This window comes from Octopus sinensis, linkage group LG7 (assembly GCF_006345805.1).
Source record: "Octopus sinensis linkage group LG7, ASM634580v1, whole genome shotgun sequence".
Classification (NCBI taxonomy): Eukaryota; Metazoa; Mollusca; class Cephalopoda; order Octopoda; family Octopodidae; genus Octopus; species Octopus sinensis.
The window spans coordinates 94,018,600-94,026,096 of NC_043003.1; the positions used below are offsets into that span (position 1 = coordinate 94,018,600).

At 30.8% G+C, this 7,497-nt stretch overlaps 1 long non-coding RNA gene across 1 annotated transcript in view; it reads right to left on the reverse strand.

Moving 5' to 3' along the window:
• LOC118764121 overlaps window positions 1-776 on the reverse strand; it is a 7,734-nt gene extending 6,958 nt beyond the window's left edge. The window contains exon 1 of the long non-coding RNA XR_004999912.1: window positions 765-776. This is a non-coding gene — a long non-coding RNA (uncharacterized LOC118764121). The remainder of the gene's footprint in view (window positions 1-764) is intronic.
• Between the last annotated feature and the right edge of the window lie 6,721 nt (window positions 777-7,497).

Sequence of the window (7,497 nt, forward strand, 5' to 3'; positions counted from 1 at the left end):
AAATTTTTAACAAGCATTGTGATAGATACAATACAGCATTACTTAAGGCAGGATATAAAAGTAAGATATGGTTTATACCTAGGGGAACCCTCCTAATGGAGGTGGAACTATAGGAACAACACCAATAGATTTAGGATAAACAATAATAAAATAAGAATAGAAAAAATAGAATATATGATAACACCTATAATAATTGTAGAGGTGATGTTAACCTCGGAAAGGTGAACGGTAGCTTAAATAGATCTGAGCAAACTGGTAATAGTAGTAATATTAATAATAATATACATATTAAAACTTATGGTAGACATGATAATGGTAAAGTTTACTTGCGTAATAATCATGGGAATATTGATATAGATAGATATAACAATGACGATGGTAAGAATAGTAAGCTTATGGGTTGGTCTAGGAATAGGATTTTTACAAATAACAATAATTCGATAGGCAATCCTAATTCTGATAAGGATACACTCTGGCTGATTATCCCATATGCAATGCAGATTAAAACAAACATAGTGAGAGCTTTGCATAATGTTATATTTAGGCATTTTGGTAAGGATAAGAATAAATTTAGTCCTTTAATTAACAACAGTACTGTTAGAGTGGGATATAGCATTACTCATAATCTAGCCACCATTATCTCCTCTTTTAATAACAGGAAACTGGATTACTTCTATAAGAATAGAAAATTGAATTTAGACAATGGTAATTTGCCCCTCTTTAATAATAATAGTAATAGAAACTTTCTTGGAACTAATGTGAACAACCCCCTTACTAATTATGAGTGCACCGTACCTGCTAGTGATAATATAAATATAATAGATGATACTACTACTACCAATACTAGTACTAGTGATAGGAATATAGCCAATAATGTGAAATTAACTCATTCGTTGATTTTGGGTTTGGATGATGATAACAATTGTAACACTTATAATGTGAATGGTGGTACAGGGGTGGGGACCAATCTTAGATTACCTCATTCTGTTAATCTTTGTAATTTCAGAAACAGAAATAAATGTGTGTTTGGTAATCAATGCCTCAGGAAGGAGGTAGTTTACCAATGCACTGTAGATACACAATTGAGTAGTAGGGTGTACATCGGGGCAACTATGAATAGCATAAAACAGAGATTGAATTATCACAGATATACTTTTAGAAATAAAAATAGAATGTACTCCACAGGGCTAAGTGCATACATCTGGGAACTTAAAAGTAAGAACTTAGATTTTAGATTAAACTGGAAAATACTAACTTCAGCACCTGTGTATAATGGAAAAAATAAAAAATGCTCTCTATGTATTAATGAAATTTTTTCATTATTAAAGCGGGTAGGCAAATTATTAACAACATAAATGAAAAAACTTTTTTTGCATTCATAGACTACCGTTCACCTTTTCTAGATTCAAATAGAACTTAGCACTTCTACTATTAATAATTTTTTAACTCCCTTCTATAACTAACTATACTAGTGGTCTTCTATAATTCTAAAGTATGCAACTTATAAATTTATAATTTTATAATTTTATAGCTACATTTGTATAATGATAATAGATGTGTCTAGTATTAATTGTTTCTGTTTTTTATATGTGGTTTTTTTCTTGTTTTTAAGGGAAATGCAATATGACATGAATAACATATTCATTTTGGTATTTGCCTTGTAATATGTGATTTTTGAAGTTTTCTAATATTGCATAGTATATATGTATATCTTGGTTAGATACCTAGCTCTTGATAATGTAATGCTATTGTGTAGTATGTAATTTATGTGAGCCTTTTATGAGTTTGGTTTGTTTAGGTTGAGAATCTAGGTTTTTTGTATGTGTTTATTTGGCAGGTTTATATTGTATATTTGGTCTTTCTTTGTACTCACCTTAATTTGTATCTTATGTTATTTACTAATAAACTTTTTCATTTACAAACATTTGGCTTTATAAATATTACCAGCCTTATATATTTAGTTTATATCTATTGTCTTCTGGATCTGTACTTTAAATTATCCTTCCATACAGGTTTGCTTTCATCAATATAATATATATATTCACTTTATTTTTTATTTTATTGTAATTGTATCTATCTCTGCATTTAGTCTTCTAATTATTTATTTATTTGCTTATTTAAGTGTAAATTTATACATACATATCAAGTCATCTAAGTTGTTATCTATTTATTTTTTACTTACTTACTTATACAAGTGTAGTTTTATACATACATATCTATCATTTATTTTAATTTTAATAATATATGAATACATATATACTGGTTTGTACTTATAATATGTGTGTAACCGTAATTATTCCTTCTTATTTAGTTTATCACATTTTATCTTAAGTATTTATAATATATATATCTTTTAAAATTTCTGTGATGTTCTTATATACGATTGCATTAGTACTTCCCCATGTTGATATTATTTAATGCCTAATCTGGTATATTATGGCATTGAATTTATTAAGTAAAAAAGAGATATATTTATAATATATAAATTAATATATATTTTATAACTTAGCGTACTTGGAATCGTAACAAACTTACGGTAAATCTAATAACCGGTATGTTTACTATGCAATAAACCGGTGTTATAATCTAAATAATCATTACCTAGTGGTCAGAATTTCTAAACTCATAGTTATTTCGATCTTGAAAGGATGGACTTGGTGCATACATAACTGTATCTATTATTAATATTATTATTATTATTATTATTATTATATTATTATTATTATTATTATTATTATTATTATTATTATTATTATTATTATTATTATTATTATTATTATTATATTAATAGTAATTTTTATTGACTTTTATAGCTTTATAATTTTATGAACTGAACCATGGTTTTAATTATTATTTTTCATCTCCTATGTGTTAGTTTTTAAAACTATTAGCCAAATATGTATAATAACTGTGCTTATTAATATTAATATATACACTGATATATATTTTGTTTCATTTTGTTTTGTTTACCTTGCATTATTGTACCTATGAGTATTATATTATATAAGTGTAGCATTATGAAGTTTATGCATAAGTTTTTATGTTTTACATTTTTATATTTTTATATTTATATGTATATGGAAAAATAATTTTTTCACAATTATAACAAATTTAATTCTCTGAAGAGGCCGTGGGGCATCCTTGTTAATGCCTCATTTATACCTGCCTTTATGGCTTATAGGTTAAATGAGGTATGACTGCCCTTGCTGCCGAAACAGCTGTCAGTTATGATTTAATTACATATTATATTTGAAATTTTATACTTATATCTCTTTGTCTATTTACATTTACTGTATATTTTGTATAATGCCTTTACTGATATGTAATGGTGTAATAAAATATTGATTGGGTATCATCTGATAGTTGATGTTTTATTGATTTAAGTATGTTTCTCCATTTTCTAATATATATATATATATATATATATATATATATATATATATATACTAGCAGAGATACTCGGTGTTTCCCGTGTTACATTCAATTGAAGAATTAGACTTTTCTGTTATATTTTCTGTAATGAACTAGAATATCTGTTTCGAATTTCATCAAAATTGCAGATGAGGGTTATTTCCCTCTTTACCCCCACCCCCACCCCCAAAATTGTAATCGTGCCACATGTATCCTATACTACTGATTTTTATGAGCATATTCCTAAATTCCAGTCTTATTGAACCTGTTAAAATGATTTTGCACTTGAAAAATGAAGGTCATGGAGCTCAAAAATGTGAGAGTTAAGCCCCCTGTTGGGGGTGGGTGTTTTAATGTCAAGCAGGGAAGTTGAATTGTTGAGAATCTTTTTTACTTGGGTCTTATATCTATCGTTTGAATTTCTTTGAAATACGAAATATATGTTCACTGGGTCTGTAAAAGAGAGAAAAGCTACCGGAAACCAAATGACGAATGATCCCAATAAGCAGTCAGTTACCCTACCTTTGTTGTTACCACTCCCAATGTAGGATTCCTCACCATCCAGGTGACAGGCACAGCCGTAAGATGCATTACGAATCTATAGTAATTGGAAGGGCGTGACCCAACTGAAATAGACATTAACAACTGTGTAACGTGAGGGCTTAGGAGAAATGAGAGTTGGAGTTTGCAAATGACCAGTATACTGATACGTAACTGGACAGAATAAATTTACAACCTATAAATGTCTTTGAATAACCAGTCACTCATCTGGGAAGGCCTTGAAATCAATGTTACCATCTGGAGACTATGTGTGACCCAGTGATAATAAAAAGACTGAAAGAAGGTCTGCAATCAAATAACTTTACTCAACACTTTGCAACTGAATCAGTGGAGGCAAAGATGCTTCTCATTTACTTGACAATTTATGCACCACATTGCAAAAATCACAATGTAAGTGTATGTCAAAGCAAAGTGTTATACTGTTGTACCATTGAATTACAAATAATGCTCATCTTTTATGCTCGGGTAACCCTACAGCTTCCAAGACTATAACTATATTCGTCTTTGCTTAGATAAAATGACAAAATTGTGGGTGTTAAGTCCCCATGGAGGGGTCTTTCTAACTTATAAGAAGATGAAATTTTATAAATATTATTTCATTTTGTGTAATATCTGTGATTAAAATTTCATCAACAGCACAGATATATGAATTGTCATTGGGGGTTATGGCCCTTATGCATAGAATACAATTTCCAAATTACATAAACATCCATTCAGTACTTTTGAACTAGTTTTGGATCATAAAAGAAATGACTAAAATTTGGAGTTAAGGCCCCCATTAGGGTGTTATATATATATATATATATATATTATATATATATATATATATATATATAGATAGATAGATAGATAGATAGATAGATAGATATATAGATCGATAGATATATAGATAGATGGATAGATAGGCATAGATATAGATATAGATACACACACACATATACAAAGATAAATTGATAGATTCAACTGAGTTGGCAAACAAAGATATGAGCCTAGTGCTTTTTTATGTTGATAAGCCTGGTACTTATTCCATTAGTTTGTTCTTGTGAAACCAGTAATTTGTGGGGATGAAATAAATGAACAGCATTTGTGAAGCGGTGATGAGGGCGAAACACAGAGACAATGACACACACATACACTTACATATATACATACATATTTATATATACGATTGTTTTGTTTCAGTTCCTGTCTACGAAATCCATTTATATATATATATATACGTGTGTGTGTGCGTGTATACACACACGCGCGCGCGCGCACAAAGATTAATTGATAGATACAACTGAGGGGTCAAACAAAAATATGAGACACTGCCTAGTGTTTTTTTTTATTTTGATAAGCCTGGTACTTATTCTTTTAGTTCCTTCTTGTAAAACCAGTAAGTTATAGGGATGTAAATAAACGAACACCAGTTGTGAAGCAGTGATGAGGGAGAAACACAAAGACACACACATAGACTTACATATATACATATATACACAATTGATTTCTTTCAGTTTCTGACAAGGCTTTGGTTGGTCTGAGTGTATAGCAGAAGACATATGCCAAGTTACCACACAGTGGGACTGAACTCAGGACCATGTGCTTTGGAACCAAGTTTCTTACCACACAGCCACACCTCCACCTATGTATATGTTTGTGTGTGTGGATGTGTGTGTATGTGAGTATGGGTGTATATATGTATGCATGTATATATGTGTATATATATGTGTACATATTACATGTACATCTATACATCTATATCTATAGAAATACATCTATACATATACATGTATACATATAAATCTATATATATACATATATATATATATATACATCCATATATATACATGTATATATATATATATATTTATATATATATACATACACATATATATACATCTATATATATGCATCTATATGTATACATCTCTCTCTTTCTCTCTCTCTCTTTCTCTCTCTCTCTCTCTATATATATATATATATATATAAATACATGTAAATTTAAATTTAAAATAATAAGGATGAAAAATTGAATATACATTTGATTAGTATGAATTTAAAACCAGTGGTGTAGCATACAAGAGCATAGCGGATCTTCTAGCAGAAGGGATGTCCAGTTACAGTTCATCCCTGTTATATTCTAGTTTCACTTTAATTAATAGTTTCAGTATTAAAATGAAAGTATCTGACATTACAATAGAGACATGTTTTTCTTTCACTTTTGACACGTAATACTGAAATAGTGGAGAAGATATGATATTGTTGTGGGCTCTCCATAGGCAAGAAGCTAAAACATGTTTGTGCCCATGACACTATATGGACCCTAAGTAAGGCATGTGTAAAATTTGAATGAAATTGGTTGAGGAGTTCTCAAGTTTTAGGGATTCCCACAGACAGACAGGCAGATACACATTCTCAGTTTATATCTATATATATATATATATATATGTATATATATATATATATATACATATATATATATATATGTATGTATGTATGTATGTATGTATGTATGTATGTATGTATGTATATGTATAAAGAAATGTGGCTGTATGTTAAGAAGTTTCCTTGGAAACCACATGGCGCATAGTTCAGTTCCACCTCGTAGTACATCGGCCAGTTCTTTTCTGTTCTAGCGTCGGAACCACCAAAGCTTTGTAAGTGGACTTGATAAGTTGGAAACTGAAAAAAACCCATCGTGTATATATATATATATATATATATATCAACGAAGATAGCCACTGCGTTCCGTGAAGGTAGAGTCCAAAAGAGTACGAAGATGCACTGGTAATCCGGGTGGAATGCTAGTATGTGAAAGAGGAGAAGGGCTGAAAGGTCTCGAAGTGGTTAAGATATGCAAGCCCAAGAGAGTGGGAAGTTCAGCCAGGATCAAACTGGGGTAATCACGTGAGTGTATAATATGTAGTTCAAATTTATAGGAAAACAAGGAAGTGTATTAGTTTGAGACTCAGGGTAAATGGAAAAGTGTTATAGCTTTTGAGCCTACGCTCTTCGACAGAAAGGAATAAGAGGAAATAAAAAGAGATACAATGTAAAAAACATGTTGAGTTCAGTGGCCCAACGTAGCGAATGATTGGGAAAAATAGGTCGAATGAAAGCGCGAGAATAATAGAGGTTGAATGAGGGAGTGAGTAATCCCAAAAAGAGGAGGTGCGCAAGCGTGTGTGTGTATACGTGAAACTGGTTTGTGTGACTGTGTAAGTGTATATGTGTGTGTGTGTTACTGTGACACTCTAGGCACAAGGACTGAAATTTTGGGGAATGGGGCCAGTCAATTACATCGACCCCAGTACACAACTGGTATTTAATACATCGAGCCCGAAATTATGAAAGGCAAAGTCGACCTCGGTGGAATTTGAACTCGGAACGTAAAGACAGACGAAACACCGCTAAGTATCGCAGCTTTAAATCACCTCGGAATATTGCCTTTGAAATATTTAGAACATTAGGAACGTTTGTTCCGCTTTCATTTCAAATTGTAAGAATTGATGCGCATGCCTTTGAGAGCCTCTCAATGGTAGC